Source organism: Juglans microcarpa x Juglans regia, chromosome 1D, assembly GCF_004785595.1.
Source record: "Juglans microcarpa x Juglans regia isolate MS1-56 chromosome 1D, Jm3101_v1.0, whole genome shotgun sequence".
Classification (NCBI taxonomy): Eukaryota; Viridiplantae; Streptophyta; class Magnoliopsida; order Fagales; family Juglandaceae; genus Juglans; species Juglans microcarpa x Juglans regia.
Genome location: NC_054594.1, coordinates 13,783,048 through 13,800,093, shown reverse-complemented (window position 1 = coordinate 13,800,093; position 17,046 = coordinate 13,783,048). Strand labels below are relative to the sequence as shown.

Sequence of the window (17,046 nt, the reverse complement as noted above, 5' to 3'; positions counted from 1 at the left end):
TGGATTGAAATGGTGATGAAATGTATTGAGACAGTATCATATGCTCTTCTACTTAATGGAATCCCTCAAGAACCCTTTCATCCAACTAGAGGCATAAGACAAAGTGATCCCTTCTCACCTTATCTGTTTATTATCTGTGCTGAGGCCCTTAGCTGCCTTCTCAATAAAGCTGAAGGAAAAGGATTAATCCATAGGGTTCCTATTGCAAAAGGCCAGATCAGAATATCCCACCTATTTTTTGCTGATAATTGCCTCCTTTTTTGTAAGGCTAATGCCATTGAATGGGGCAGACTTTTTGGATTATTGAGAACTTATGAATTAGCATCGGGTCAAAGGCTTAATCTGGAGAAAACATCCATCATTTTTAGTAAGAATACAGCAAGGGTCACACAACAATATATCTTATCCATTGCGGGGGTAAGACATGGCATGTCATATGAGAAATATTTGGGTTTGCCCTCAGTGGTTGGAAGGTTCAAATGCAAGACTTTTAAAGGTATCTTGGACAATATCAGATCAAAAATAAGTAATCACAGAGTTAAATTGCTGTCTCAAGCTGGGAAGGTGGTCTTCATTAAAGCTGTACTTCAAGCACTACCAACCTACACAATGTCTATTTTCAAACTTCCCAAATCCCTGCTTAAAGAAATCAATAGTGTCATCAGCAGCTTTTGGTGGGGGTAGCAAAGTAATGAACACAGAATCCATTGGATTTCATGGGATAAATTGGGAAAAGTCAAATCTGAAGGGGGGATGGGATTTAGAGATCTTGAGGCTTTCAACAAAGCTATGTTGGCCAAGCAATGTTGGAGGCTGATCCAACATCCAGATTCTCTGGCTGCTCAAGTGATGAAGGCTAAGTGTTACCCAAGTTCCACCTTTCAAGAAGCAAAACTAGGATCGAAACCATCTTATGTCTGGAGAAGTTTCCTAGCAGCTAGACCTTTGGTTGAGGCAGGTTCATATTGGAGAATAGGAAATGGGAGTCAAGTGCAGATTTGGAAGGATAAATGGATTATCCATCCAAATCCTAGTAGGGTCCAAAGTAATGTTAGTGTGCTGGAGAATAATGCAACAGTGTCGTGTTACCCAAGTTCCACCTTTCAAGAAGCAAAACTAGGATCGAAACCATCTTATGTCTGGAGAAGTTTCCTAGCAGCTAGACCTTTGGTTGAGGCAGGTTCATATTGGAGAATAGGAAATGGGAGTCAAGTGCAGATTTGGAAGGATAAATGGATTATCCATCCAAATCCTAGTAGGGTCCAAAGTAATGTTAGTGTGCTGGAGAATAATGCAACAGTGTCCAATTTAATTGACCCTTTTACTAAGCAATGGGATAGTGCCCTGGTGCAGCAGATTTTTAATCCCAGAGAAGTTGATATCATATTTGAAACTCCCATAAGCTCACTCAATAGTAGAGATAGACTCGTTTGGCAAGGCACAAAAGAAGGTGATTTTTCAGTAGGAAGTGCCTACCACAAGGAACTAGAGAGAAGTCTACATACCTCAAGTCAAGCTTCAAGCAGTTCTTCCTTCAAAGCATTTTGGTAGCAGTTATGGCAGTTAAAAGTGCAGCCTGGAGATAGAGTGTTCCTTTGGAGATCTTGCCTAAAGGCCCTTCCAACACAATCAAATCTCTTTAAGAAGAGAATAGTCAAAGATCCCCTCTGTCCTATCTGCAACCAGGAGGAAGAAGACTCAGTTCATGCTATATGGAGGTGTGAATCAGCTAAAGATGTTTGGAGTCAGTATTCAAAAAGATTACAAAAACGCCACCTCCCATACATATCCATGCTCCAACTACTTGAAGCCTTATTTCAAACCATGGATTGCCAACTCATTCAAGAGTTTGTTGTGGTTGCGAGGAAGATATGGTGGAGAATGAACATCTTTATTTTTAAAGGTTCTTTTGCTCATCTGAATGTTTTTGTGAAGGAAGCAAGAGGTCTCTTGGAGATCCTAAATGAGGAGAGTTCTAGCCAGGACAGTGTGCAGACTTGCATCTCAGCTGAGGATTGGTAGGCTCCTCCATCAAATTGGCTCAAGATGAATTGGGATAGTGCAGCAGACAAGGCCAAATGAGTAATTGGAGTGGGAGTAGCAGTTAGGGACAATTCTGGTCAAATCATTGTTACCATGAGGACCAAAAAACATCTCTTCCATGATCCATTACTAGCAGAGGCATTTGGAGCTCTTAAGACAGTACAGTTTGGTATGGAGCTTGGTCTATCTCAAGTGATTATTGAAGGGGATTCTCTACAAGTCATCAATGCTCTTAAAAGGGAGAAAGAGGGTTGTAATAGGGAGAAAGAGGGAGACAAGGCCAAGTGGGAGGTTTCTCATGTTAGGAGAAATGTCAATACTATGGCTCACTTGTTAGCAAAAGATGCTCTTTCCATATATGATCATATTTTAACGTTAGGGGATCTCCCTCCTTGTATCCCTTTGGTTTAATAGAATGGAATTGGTTTTTCAAAAAAAAAAAAAAGGAAAGGGTGCACCGATAATGTGGAATATTATGCATTTTATTTGTGTGTTTTTTCTAAATATTAAAAATAAATAACAAAATGCGTGCACATTATCGATGCACCCTTTTAATTCCCTCAGAGGCACCTTGTATTAAAAGACCACCAGGATGGAAGGGAAAAAAAAGTACAAAAAGAGAGATAAAAATGTCAAGAAAGAGGGAACAAATATTGCAGTGATTTTAAAGAAAGGATACAACTCACACAAGATGTGACGTAAAGCAAGCCATTGGTCTTGATTTTGAACATGGAATTTAAACAATAGAGAGCAATGATGAAGGGATTTCAAATTTGAGAGAAATAACGCTTATTTGAATATAAAAATTGTTTCATTTCATCTTATTTTATCATTACAATTTTCTTAAATGTTTAAGCAAAATATAAAAGAGCTTTTCGTCCTTCCAACCTTTGCAAGAATGATGGTAGCCAGGGCAAAGCTAGGACAGGCGAAGCATAATTTTATAAAACCAAGGCGCACCTTAGCATTTGCCTTTTAAGAGTATACTTTGTCCCGTTGTGTTTGGTTTTAGACAAATTTAAGAATCAAAATTATATATACTGATTTTAAAAAATTAAGAATAGATATAGATCGATTCATCATTAAAATCAAAACTTTTAGTTTTGCTGATTTTGATCCGATCTGATTTTTGATTTGTCGTTTACACATGTTGTACTATTTAAGTTAAGTATTATGATTTTTTCAATACTAAACCTAATTGTTCGAATTTAGTATTTTTTGTTAACTCTTATTAATTCATTAGTGTTCAATTATACAAGTATAATATAAGTAATGCCTAACCTATTAGTGAGATTAATAAGCTTGAATAATAAAATTAAAACAGCGTTTGATTATACTAGTATAAGTAGTGCCTAACTTACATCAAATGTTATATTAACATTATGTTCTAAGATTAATAGACTTGATTAATAATATTAGAATTTCATGTAATATCAATTAACAATTTAGTATATAATATATATATATATAAAAAATTAATATATATATATATATACCGGTATTGTTCGGTTTAAATCAGTTTTCAAAATATGAAAATGGGTACCTCACCAGTTTAAAACCGGCTTCAGTTCTTAAGAACTAGTATTACACTGGATCGATTACAAACCAGATTGAACCCATCGGTTCTATCCGGTCCAATCTGGTTCAACCATTTGTTGATTTTTTTTTTACATCCCTAGTTCTTCTGAAATACAAGTATTTTAATTTTAATCTTAGTCAAAACACCCTTGTTGTGTATTTAAATTCTACATTAGAAAAAACCAAACTTTAGTACTTCAAATTAGTGAAAAAATAATTTCTCTAGTAAAATACACGTGACAATCTTATGGAGTGTTGTAAATGTCAGTCACGAGTTTCAATTAATGTCCATGAAAAAAATTGAAAAAATTCTATTAATCATCTTTATATCACATACCACGCATAATGTTTTATCTTTTTCTCTTAACAAGTATGTAGTGTAGGAATAATGAGTAGAATAACTCAATTAGTTTAGCAAGAATAAAACTTGGAGGGACCTTTATCTCCCCAGTGAGCCCAAGCCCAAGGAGGAGGCCCAAAGAATATTAGATTAAGATCATAGAGGATTGTTTGCAATATGGAGTAACCCAATAACCTTCGACCCGACAAGATAGGATAACTAACCCAGGGAAACAACAGGCAGCTTGCCATATCTTTGTATAATTCCCTATTGGTATTAATGTTAATCACTTAAACCGATAAGGGAAACAGGAGATTGAATTGATATCTTGTACTTATCGCTAACGTTCACGCCTATAGATCATATAGGAGATGATAATCTTAGGTAACTCTATCATCTAATACTTTCGTGTCAACCCAGTTTACGGATTACTAACTTAGGCATCAGAGGTGTAGTGGGCAAATCGTGCCGCCCTCAATTGTTGTTGCAGATTGAACGTCTTGGTAAACGGTGGGTGGAACACGTCCCTAACAGTGGTGTTGTCTGTGGGATCTCTGGAGTTTCTGGATCCCTGAAAATCAATGTGATTTCCACATGCCAACCACCACGCGTTCTCAAACAATCAGAGACCAAGAAACAATTCCCATAGACATGGAAGCATGACTTGCAGAAACAGAATAAAAGTTTAAGAGAATACAGCGGCAATAGCGGACTTCAAATGGGAGAATGACTACTTGAAGCGCTACAATGCCGAACCTAGCGAAATCGTGGTGCCAAGCAAGAGTGAGCAACCTGAAGGGGAGGCACAAAGTGCCTGAGGAATGAACGGAGAGGAACAAGAGAAAAAGAGATTACACGGCGAGTTGTGCGGCCTCGTTGATAAGTATAAAGAGATGGCCAAGAAGATGGGGGGCATCCTCTGTCGAGCAGCTGCTCAACCACCTGACCTGCCCTATAGAGCGGAGGTAATGGCCGTTTCACTCCCCTTAAAATTCAAAGTGTCGTAGGTAGAGATGTACGACGAATCCTGGGACCCAGTTGACCACATGGAAAATAAAGCACACATGATCCTCCATGGCTTCCCTAAAGAAATAGTCTATCGGGCCTTCCCATTGACGTTGAAGAGTATGACATGAGGCTGGTTTGGAGCACTATGACCAGGGTGAATTGACAGCTTTCACGAATTAGCCAAGCAATTCATGGCCAGTAAAAGGCGGAGACGACCAATAGCGTACCTGTTGACCATCAAGTAGAAAGAGAAGGAAATTTTAAAGGCATACCTTACCTGATTCAACAAAGAAAGGTTAACTACTGACGACCAGGAAGAAAAGATAACATTGGCCACCCTTCTGGGAGGCGTTTGGCCCAGGAGCCCATTCATGGCAAAGTTGGCGCGGAAGACTCCATCAAATCTAAGGGAATTCATGGATAGAGTCAACGATTTTTTTAATGCAGAGGATACCTTGTAGGTCCTAATAGAACCAAGAAAATGCGAGATGAAGATAGAGAACAAAAGTTCCATTAGAATGGGAGAGCGGAGACCAGCTCCCAATTCCCGAGAAAGAAGGCAGGAAAGACAAGCATTACCGCACAAACGTAGCTCCAGATTAATCCACAACAACCTCAATGTACAGTCAAAGCAAGAGTTTGCAGGAAAGGAGGATTTAGGGCAGGCAAGAAGAGGTCAGCGATTTTGCAAATATCACTAGTTAGACACCCACTGGCCAGAAGATTGCTACATAATGAAGAACAGGGTGTATGAGCTAACAGGGAGCGACGAGTTAGTTCGAATGCTCGCCGAACGTGTAAAACAAAGGCGGGGGAGGAGCAAGAACGTAATACACAGCAAAGCAGCAGTCCAAAACTGCGATAGCCAACAAGAGAATATGGTCGCAATGCTACTCTTCAAAACCCTAACCTCGAAGAAGCGCCCTTAGGAGAGATCTATATGATAGTTGGGGGATTTGTAGGAGGCGACATGTCCACCTCTAGTAGGAAATCACATGCTCGCAGGGCAAGGTATGAAGAAGTTTACATGGCAAATAGGCCTTCCAAAGACCCACAATGTAGAGTTATGGCGACCTTTTCCTTTGGCAAAGAGGATTGCGAGGTGGTCTTGTATCCATACCACCATGCAGTAGTAGTGACACTCTTGGTCACCAACTACATTGACAGATGAATTTTGGTCAACAATGGAAGCTCAGCAGACATCCTATTCTGGGAGGCCTTTATCAAGATGGGCTTCGACCCCATCAGACTATGAACTGCACCCACCCCCTGAGGGGATTCTCTGGTGACGCAATACAACCTGTGGGTGCCATAACTTTACTTGTTACCGCAGCAAAATGAACCTCAATAGCCGCCACAATGATCGACTTTTTTGTGTTCAAAGCCCCTGTCCTATAATGCTTTATTAGGATGGCCGACCCTGAACAATGAGGGCTATCACATCTACCTATCACTTCAAGATGCTATTCCCCACAGAAGCCAGAATGAGGGAATTACAAGGCGAGGAAGCTTTGACTACAGAATGCTACGTCCAATAACTCAAGGTTGGCAGGCCTGATGTTTGCATAGCTGAAGAGTGTGCCCAGAAGGAGTGGCCACCTCCACCACCTATTTTAGTTGATTGCAACGTCGAGACAAGATAGGAAGAGAATTTACGTCCGGCCGAGGCTAATGAACCATTAGAGCTAGTGAACTTACATGTAGGGTGGCCAGATGCCACAACTCGAGCCTGCACAAGACTCCCCTCCGAAATCAGGAGGCCTTAAAACAACTCTTAATTCAGCATAAGGATGTGTTTGCATGGAACCATGAAGAAATGCCCATTATCAACATCATAGTCATTGAACATAGGCTTTGTGTCGACCCAACTTACAAGACGATTCCCCAGAAGAGATGGTCATTCAGCACGGAGAAATAAGAAGCCATAGCCAAGGAAGTGGACCATCTCATCACCGCTAGATTCATTAGAGAGGCCCAATACCCCGAGTGGCTTTCCAATGCTGTCTTAGTCAAAAAAGCCAATGGCAAGTGGAGAATGTACATAGATTTCACCTACCTAAACAAAGCGTACCAAAAGACAGTTTCCCATTACCGCGAATTAATGTCATCGTCGACTCAACTGCGGGTCACCGAATGTTAAGCTTTATGGATGCCTACTAGGGCTATAATCAGATCCGCATGAATCAAGCACATGAACAAAAGACGTCATACATCACGAATTAGGGGCAATACTGCTATCAAGTCATGCCCGTTGGCTTGAAGAACGCTGGAGCAACCTATCAAAGGCTCGTAAATCGAATTTTCAAGAAACAAATAGGGCAGACCATGGAAGTCTATGTTGATGACTTATGGGTGGAAAGCAAGGAGCATACCCAACATCTGACATACTTCAGAGAATCTTTTGCAATTCTACTCCAATACAAGATGAAGTTAAATCCAACAAAATGTGCTTTTGGAATAGACTCAGGAAACCTTTTAGGCTTCCTAGTCTCGAGAAGAGGAATTGAGGCCAACACGAACAAGATTAACGCAATCATGAATAGGAACCCTCCACGGAACATAAGCAAGACCCAGCAGTTGGTTAAATGGGTGGCAGCCTTAAATAGGCTCATCTCCAGATCCACGGACAAGTGCCTGCCATACTTTAGGGTCTTGCATAAAGTGCACCCTTGGAACAACGAATGTGATCGAGTGTTCCAAGAGTTGAAGCAATGATTGTCCAGTGCGCCTCTACTAAAGTAGCCAAAGTAGGGAGACACCCTCTATGTATATTTGGTGGTGTCACCCCACGCTGTGTTAGCGGTCCTAGTTAAAGAAGAGGAAGTTGCCCAAATGCTAGTATATTACACAAGCCACACCCTGCAAGTTGAGGTACCCCTGCATGAAGATGCTGGCATTCGCCCTATTAACGACTGTCAAGCGACTACGACCATACTTTCAAGCTCATCTGATTAGAGTAGTGACTGAGAATCCTCTAAAAAAGATGCTGCAGAAACCAAATACCTCTGGATGGCTAGAGGGTTGGGCAATCGAGCTCAGTGAATTCAACATAGACTACCTATTAAGAGGCCTAGTAAAGGGGCAAGCCCTAGTAGATTTTATCGTTGAGTTTATTGGCTTCCCCCATGAAATAACAACCGTCCTAGTCGGAAAAACTTGGCAGATTTTTGTCAACGGCTCCTCTTGCCATACCGGCAAGGGAGTAAGAATATCAATCTTCCTTTATGTTTGGTCCGAATCAATGGTATCATAGCACAGTAATTTTAATGAGATCAGTTGGGTTCCCATTGAAGGTCATGTAGCGCTGTACATTTACGTTGGGTACACATTATTGAATTATATAAATTTTTTTTATCTCCTCCTATTTTATACCATTTATTTATATTAAACAAGTCATAGAGATTGACTACCAAATACTACTGTGTAAAGAAAAGGGTTCATCAAACCATACAATAGCCATTATATTAGAAATAGATCTCATCTCAAAATTTTCATCTCGTCTCATCTTATCCTATCTCCTTTCCAAATGTAATTGAAATAGAAATATTTTCAAACTAATTATTACAACTTTTTCAAACTAATTATTACAACTTTCTCAAACTTTCAAACAAAAAATAAAAATAAAAATCAATTTTTTCAAATTCCATATAAAAATAATATTATAAAACTATATTCTAATAATATTTTTTATTCAATTTTTTCTCTCTCATTTCTTAAAATTCAAAAATTACTCAATCCAAATCATCTCACTATAATTTACAAATTATTTTATTACTATTCACAAAATTATAATCTCATCTCACTCCCAGATGAGTGTATATTTGGATAGTGAGATAAAAATTTTTAATTTTAGATGAAAGTTTAAAATATTATTTTTTAATATTATTATTATTTTAAAAATTAAAAATTTTGAATTGAGATTTGAAAAAATTAAATTGTTTATTATATTTAATATGAAGATTTAAAAAAATTATAATAATAAGATGATATGATATGATATGATATGATATGATATGATATGAAAATTTTATATCTTATGCTACTGTCAAACCTATCTTACATGTACGGTTACTTTTATGGCACAAATTACCTACTTCAATAATTTGGCACTGGTCTCGCAAGGGACAATCAGTTCGAACCCCACTCCTTGTAAATCCTGAGGCACCCAAGATGCTGGACCGCATCCTCAGGATGCTAACCAGCCATTCTGTGCTGAGTTGCTTTGCTGGTGCTGATGATGCTGGGTCTTTTCAGAGGCTCTACGCCCTTTCACCTGTGTCTAAACACTTCGTTCCTGACCAAGACGGGGTCTCCTTCCGCCCTGTGATGGCCCTCCTTCAAGACAAGGTCTTCTTAGCTAACTGGTCTGTACCTATTTTCCCTTCCTATATTTATTTATTTCTTCTACTTCTATTTATATATGCATAGTTTAGTTAGCTTTGTCTTGATCCATAATGTATACTTAAAAATAAGTGAAATGGTTTGGTTACAAAAAATGTCGTAAAATATAATTTGTAAACTAAATGTAAAATTATTTTTATTATAAAATAAATCTAACGTATTATATAAAATTATATTAATCTAGATATTTCTTTATATAAAATTCTTTACGGTAAGAACACTTTCTCCGAAATACAAGAATATCAAAGAAGATAAAATCGCCCCTTCTGAATTGAAGTGGGCCACGTGCTCCCAAATCTAGAATCACCCTTATCCAAGAGCTTTTCTGAATTGCCAATAATTAATAATAAAAAATAAAGGCATTTCTTAATTAACATATATATCTAGTGAAACTACCCGCCTATTTTTAGCATCTCTAATAAAATCCAAGGATTGAATCCCATTCTCATTGCCTAGGAAAAAGATCGTAAAGGCCTACTATTGGACATACCTCTCTAGAGTACTGGTCATACATTTCGGGGCCAAGACGGGCCCATTGCAGAAGGTATGGAGTGCTTTCAAGTTTGAGCTGTCTTCAATTTTTCAATTTGTTATTTTTTAATCAACCATCCATTTAATTAACAAGTATATCCAAATACACGAGAAGGGGTGAAATTTTTCAATAAACACTTCATTACAACAAATATACTCTACAAGTGAAATACATATCGAATTTTGGGTCCAAAAATTTGATCTTCACTCATTCCCTGCTAAGATGCCTCTGTTTTAGATGTCAATTTTTTAATGGACCGCACAGTTGTGCAAACTATGTTGCCACCATTGAAGGTGGTGGTTGTTGGTGATGCACTGTAGCCAGTTTGTTGGCTTGAGATATTCGCAGAAAAGGCTGACATCCTCAACTTCAAGATCTTTATTAGAGAATGCGGAAACATAATAGGTTACTGGCATCGATTGGCCCAGACTGCAACTAGCCGAGTTTCTTCCCACCCACTAGTGATGGCTCGTGGAGTCCACATACCGGTGATAGTGAGATGTTGTGGGTTAGATCTAATAGATCTTAGGGTAAATAAGCTATTGGTACGGTATTTGTAGCCGTCGGATGGTGTCCACGCCTAGGACGGATTAAGTGTTGAGATTTCACCACGATTCCGCACGTACAAGTAGATTAGCGGTTGGAGAGTTTCGTGATGGGTGTGTGTAGGCAATCGGTTGCCGAAATGCGATAAATCGGGTATAGGCTAAAATGGCGGAAACGAAAAGTTAAAAAAATTAGGAGAAAAGCATAAACAGGGTGGTGCCGGAAATGGAATGGAGAGGACGTGAGACTTCTACCGGACTTTCTCTTTCTAGAGAGAGAGAGAGAGAGCATCGCCCTTCAACTATTCTGGAAAATAATGGCTGGGATGCTTTAACGTTAGTAGTTAACTTAATTAAATGAACCCCATTAAAAAAATTATAAACAATAGGGAAGGAAATGAAAGTAAATTTTTTTTTTTTTTTCATAGGTAGGATATGAAAGTAAATTGTAAGAGAACATTTCTCGCGTCATGATTTTCTTTCTTTATTTGTAATAGAAACTATATTAAAAGTAGATTGTAGATTTACATAATTTCAAGATCAAGACGATCTTTTTCGAAATCATCTTTTACGGTTTTATATTCGTTTCTTTAGGGATATGCCAAAACTTAGTTTATTATTATACTCTCTCATAACATCCAAATTTCTTTTCGCCATGTATCTGGCCTTCTTTGACCTTCTATTTACTTTGTTTTTTCAAACTTACAACAATAGTAGTAAAAATAAATAAAAAGCACAAGTATTTAGTAAAAGGCACGTGCCCAGTTCCCATGCATTGGATCGCATCAATTCGAATTAAAAATAAAAGATAAAAATCTAGCCTAAAATGTAATGTCGTTTAATTAAGTGACTAATACAAATTATCGACTTTCTTTCACTTTATTTTTTAATTTTACATTGTTTGAGCCAAACATAACATTAACATAAAGTCATGAAGCATTCTTTGTCGGGGGCCTAGGTAGGACCCTAGCTATGTCTCCCCCCCCCCCCCCCCCCTCTTCTTTCTCCAAGAATTAGGTCCCGTTTAGATATTGAGATTGTCTCAATCCATGTCCTCTGATCTTAACATTTAAATACCATTTAAATATAAACAGTTTTTAATTTTCACTTTTCAATATTTTCATCTAATAATTACTTAATCATTACATGTTTTCTAAACTTTCAAATAAAACCAAAAAATCATTCAAGTTTCTTATTTTTTTATTCAATTTTTTTCTTCTTTTTCAAAATTTCATAAAATATCTCAATTCAAACAATTTCACTAGTATTTACAAACTATTTCATTATTATTCATAAATATTTTATTTCATCTCATCTCATTAATATCCAAATGACACCTTATTCTCGCCATCTGCCACTTGCTACTAAGATTGTGCATCCTTTGTTTTTTTTTTTTTTTTTTTCGCACGTCCCTGATATAAAATTAATATGGTTATAAGATGGATCATGGTATATTTTAACCCTGATCTATTCATAGGTTCCAGCTAAAAGATGCAATTCTTGAGGGAGGAATTCCATTCGATAGGGTTCATGGCACGAGTGCCTTCAAGTATCTTGGCATGGAGCCTATGCAGGTTTAATAAGGTTTTTAACACAGCTATGCTCAATCACACTACAATGCTTTTTAAGAAGACCCTTGAGTGTTACAAGGGCTTCAAGCCACTCAAGCATTAGGTCGATGTTGGTGGTGGTCTAGGTGGCGCGCTTAACTTAATTATTTCTAAGTATCCCCACATCAAGGGCATTAATTTCGACTTGCCTCATGTCGTACAACAAGCCCCATCTTATCTAGGTATGATTTCAATTCATAAATCTCCACCTAGTTTCCAATGTTGTTTACCTATCTTCTTAAACAGCTATGCAGTTAAATGAATTGCAAGTTTGAGGGTTGGGGTGCAATTAATTAACTTTTTTATTAATCACGTCTAATTGAGTCAACCCGCCGTTTGAACCGAACCTGGCAACACTGGATCGTACTTCTCGAATTCACACAGGTCGTATCAAATATCGCTAGCATTAGATATAACTCTGTACCGATTGTAGAATAATAATTCTGGATCTTAAGTTCAAATGCTAGATAACATTATGGTTTGGAAAAATAAGAGCCACGTAGATAAAAGCTTATTAACAAGCTCAAGTTGCAGGTGTCGAACATGTAGGAGGAGATGTGTTCAAAAGCGTTCCTAAAGGAGATGCAATCTTCATGAAGGTGAGTGAAATATTTAACTTGCAGGGATTCTATCTTGTATGACCCGTACGTATTGACTTGGCCATCCAAATACATTGCAAATTTATTGCCAATGGCACAATCCATCAGTACAAAACACTGATCATGTTGCTACGACTATATATAGCATTATTTTAAAAATTAAGGGCACTGCTGACATCTCTTTCAAATTTTTGGAGATCGTATTGTCGTTTAGCATAAAACTTTCACAAAAATGCATGACGGAGTTCAAGGTGAGAAATCCTATTCTTCAACATATAGATTTTATCATCCATCTTCACTTGAAGTGGTTGGCTTATGAAACAACTTGAAAGACTGGCAAATCAGTGAGTATAACTGAAATTTATAAATACATGATGAACATAACATTCCAGCTTTGTTCAAGAAGATATCTGTGATCCCATCTATGGATAATTTTATAGGAGATACTTCATGATTGGGGTGATGAACAGTGCTTGAAGCTTCTAAAAAGCTACTATACAGCTATTCCAAATGATGGGAAGGTAATCGTTGTGGAGGCATTTCTTCCAATGATGCCCAAGGTTAGCACTTTTATGAAGCCCAACTGTCAACTTGATGCGCTTATGATGGCTCAACACCCAGGAGGGAAGGAAAGGACGCGGCACGAATTTGAGGCCTTGGCAACCAAAGCCGGATTTAAAGGCATCAGATACGAATGCCTTGTTTATAGTTTCCAGGTCATGGAGTTTTTTAAATAGATTGCTTGCTTGTAAAATTTATAATTGTATCTATTGGGGACATGTTTTGTACTCCTGCAATGGTCTTTGATGACCTATATCAAGTAAATAAGAGCGACTTGGTATGGTATAGGACACCACAAATGCTTATAAGTTAGAATAAAACATATTAAGTATTTAAATTCTCAAATTGTTTAGAAGTTACATCTGGCGTGTGCTTTGACCCCTATTTATATGGATCAAGTGTTTAATTGGTACGACTTGCGTAGCTGCTTGATCCTCTCCAATCATGGTTAGACTACGGGTTGTTAGTACTTTTATTCGCTATCGTGCCAGGCGGGATTGATATCTTGTGAGTATTTCGGTGATTATCAAGCTTGAGATCGTTCATACTATTCCTTACCGATACATCATTAAATTGCTATTTATTATGGCTAGACCTGTATCAGTGCATTTGGGAGTCACGACCTTCGTTTTTTGCTAGGCGGGCCTGTGATTCTGGATTCATGAGCCTTTTATAAGAAAAACTGCACTTAATGTGAATAATGTTCTTCTTCGATTCTCTTCAAAAAAATACAGTCTGTAGTGCTTTACAGATATATACATGTGTTGACTTATAAACAAGGAAAGTAATTTACAAGGAAAGAAATAAAAATAAGGAAACAGAGGATGGCAAACTGGAGGCGCGGATGTGAGGATGCTGGAATCATGCAGAGGATGTGGACGTGAATGTGCAAAACTTATGCAGATCATGATACGCTCCTGTGCTGGAATTATGTAGATTGTGATACACTCCTCTTAGCTATGAAGGTGGCTTGATTGGTGGGATCTCTCTTACACACCCCCGCAAGATCAACTCACCGTCGGTGATGCCGATCTTGGATTGCAAGAAACCAAAACGAGAACGAGGATGAGCTTTGGTCATCCAGTCAGCAAGCTGATCATGCAAGGATACGTGACTGACATGCAACAACCCCTTTGCAACGTAATCCCGAATAAAATATAAATCTATTGCAATGTGCTTCATGCGTGAATGATGGACAAGATTTAAAATTAACTGAGTGGCCCCAACATTGTCACAAAGTATTCTGGGCGGTTGAGGAAGGGACAAACGGTGCTCACAAAACAGAGAAGATAACCATCCAAGCTCCGAAGCAGTGGCTGCCAGTGCACAATACTCTGCTTCGGTAGAGGAACGAGCAACAGCCCGCTGTTTGCGGGTACTCCAAGAGATGGGATTAGTGCCCAAGAACACAACATAAGCAGTGGTGGAGGTCCGATCATCCACATTACCGGACCAATCCACATCTGAGTAAGTAGTAACCACCAAAGATGCAAGTTGTGGTATAGAGTTCCTTTAAGGTACAGGAGGAGTCATTTTACTGCGGTCCAATGAGTTTTAGTGGGCTTGTGCATGAATTGAGCCAAGCGATTCACAGGAAAAGAGATGTCCAATCTGGTGAGAGACAAATATTGCAGGGCACGATGACACTACAATAGAGGGTGGAATCCATAGCAGCAAAACCATCATGAAGTCGAATAAGTCTGGTGGTAGAGAGGGGAGTCTAAACTGGTTTTTCACCCTCGATTTTATAGCATGATAATATATCACGTATGTAGCAATGTTGACTTAAGAAAAGGCCAGTCTTGGTAAAGACAACATCAACTCCCAGAAAGTAGTGTAATTGACCCAAGTCCTTGAGGCTAAATTGTTGTCCCAGGGACCGAACAATGCAATCCAGTAGCAAGGAGTTGTTACCTGTGACAATTAATCATCATCCACATACGCCAAACAGTAAGCAATGTGAGCATCTTGATGATAAAGAAAAAGTGAGGGGTTTGCTTGAGACTAAGTGAAACCCAAAGAAAGGAGGTTGCGGCTCAGGGCCTGGTACAAGGCACCTGGGGCCTATTTGAGACCATATAACGATTATCTCAATTTGCAAAGATAAGTGGGCGATCAGCATCAATAAAACCTGCTAGTTGTTGCATGTAAACATCTTCACTAAGTGTGCCATGTAAAAAGACATTATTAACATCAAGTTGGCGAAGAGGTCAATTATAAGAAATAGCCAGTGGCAAGATAGTCTGAATAGTAGTGGGTTTAATGACAGGAGAAAATGTCTCGATATAATCAAGACCAGGCTGTTGATAAAACCCCTTAGCCACAAGCTGAGCTTTCTATTTATCAATAGTGCCATCAGCCTACCTTTTAATTCGGAAGACCCATTTGCATCCCACAGGCTGAATATGTGCAATGGGAAGCACCAATTCCTAGGTGCCATGTTTTACCAAGGCATCAAACTCATTGCTCATAGCTTTCCTCCAATTAGCACTTTTATGGGCCTCACGAACCCTGCTATGCTCAAGAGAAACTGGCATAGTATGTCTAGTAACATAAAACAATTTTTTTGGTTCGAAAATTTTGTTCATACCTCGAGTCATCATAGGATGTGTGTGCTCAGCAACTGAAGCAGGAGCCGTGAAGCCCGATGAAGAAGGGCCAATGGAAGAGACCGGCTTATGGGCGTCATCCTGCAAGGAAGAGGGAGGAACAGATGAATCCATAGGGGACTGGATCGTGGGTGATGGGTTGGCAATAGAGTGGGCCACATCAGGGCTAGACGAGCTATTTGGATGGGGGGAGGTCCTAGCAGGACAAGGAGGGGAGGCAACAAGGCTGGGATGGAGGAGTAGCCAAGCACTTTGGGAGGTGGAGTAGCCAACAAATATGCAAGGTTAGGATTTTGGGTCAAATTTATGTTGATTAAAAGGTTTGAGCCACGGAAAACAAAGGCACCCAAAAACCCATAATTTTTTATAATTTCGAGTTTGACCAAAGAGACATGCGAAAGGGGATTTATTTTGGAGGATGGGAGTAGGAAGTCGATTAATAAGGTACACAGCTATTTGAAAAGCAAGGCACCAAAATTTTGGAGGGAGATTAGATTAGGAGGGTCATACCAGTTTTCACAATTTGATGGTGACAACGTGTGATACCCCATATGATATGGATAAGGGCAGGTGGTGTATGGGATCCCGCATTGCTTGGGAAGAAAAAGTTCTTGCTCTTTATAAGGTTCTAATGGGGCTCCAACTGTATCATTGACTAGTCCTTTTGGAGTATAGGCCATGTAGTTTGGGCCTTCCATTGGGGTGTTACAAATGGTATCAGAGCCTTTCCCAACTAGAAATGTGGGACTTGAGCCGTGCCACCTATAACGGACAGGCCCCGACGAGGACGTCGGGAATTTAAGGGGGGTAGATTATGATACCCCATATGATATGGATAATGGTAGGTGGTGTATGAGATCCCACATTGCTTGGGAAGGAGAAATTCTTGCTCTTTATAAGGTTCCAATAGGGCTCCAACTGTATCATTGATTAGTCCTTTTGGAGTATAGGCCATGTGGTTTGGGCCTTCCATTGGGGCGTTACACGACGTTCAGACAAGCCATTGTGTTGGGGGGTGTGAGGAGATGTGGTGAAGTGACTTATGCCATTTTTGCTCAGATAGGATTTGAGTTTAACATATTCACCACCATTGTTAGTGTATAGATTTTTAATAGGAAAACCAAATTTTTTTTCAAGAAGTGCATGGAGTTGAGGAAAAATGATACTGACATCAGATTTTGAGTGCATCGGAAAGAACCAACAATAGTGAGTGTAATGAT

At 38.9% G+C, this 17,046-nt stretch overlaps 1 pseudogene; it reads left to right on the top strand.

The window, feature by feature from the left end:
• The first annotated feature begins 9,126 nt into the window (after positions 1-9,126).
• On the top strand, positions 9,127-13,479 carry LOC121250485 (annotated as a pseudogene).
• Positions 13,480-17,046: the final 3,567 nt, after the last annotated feature.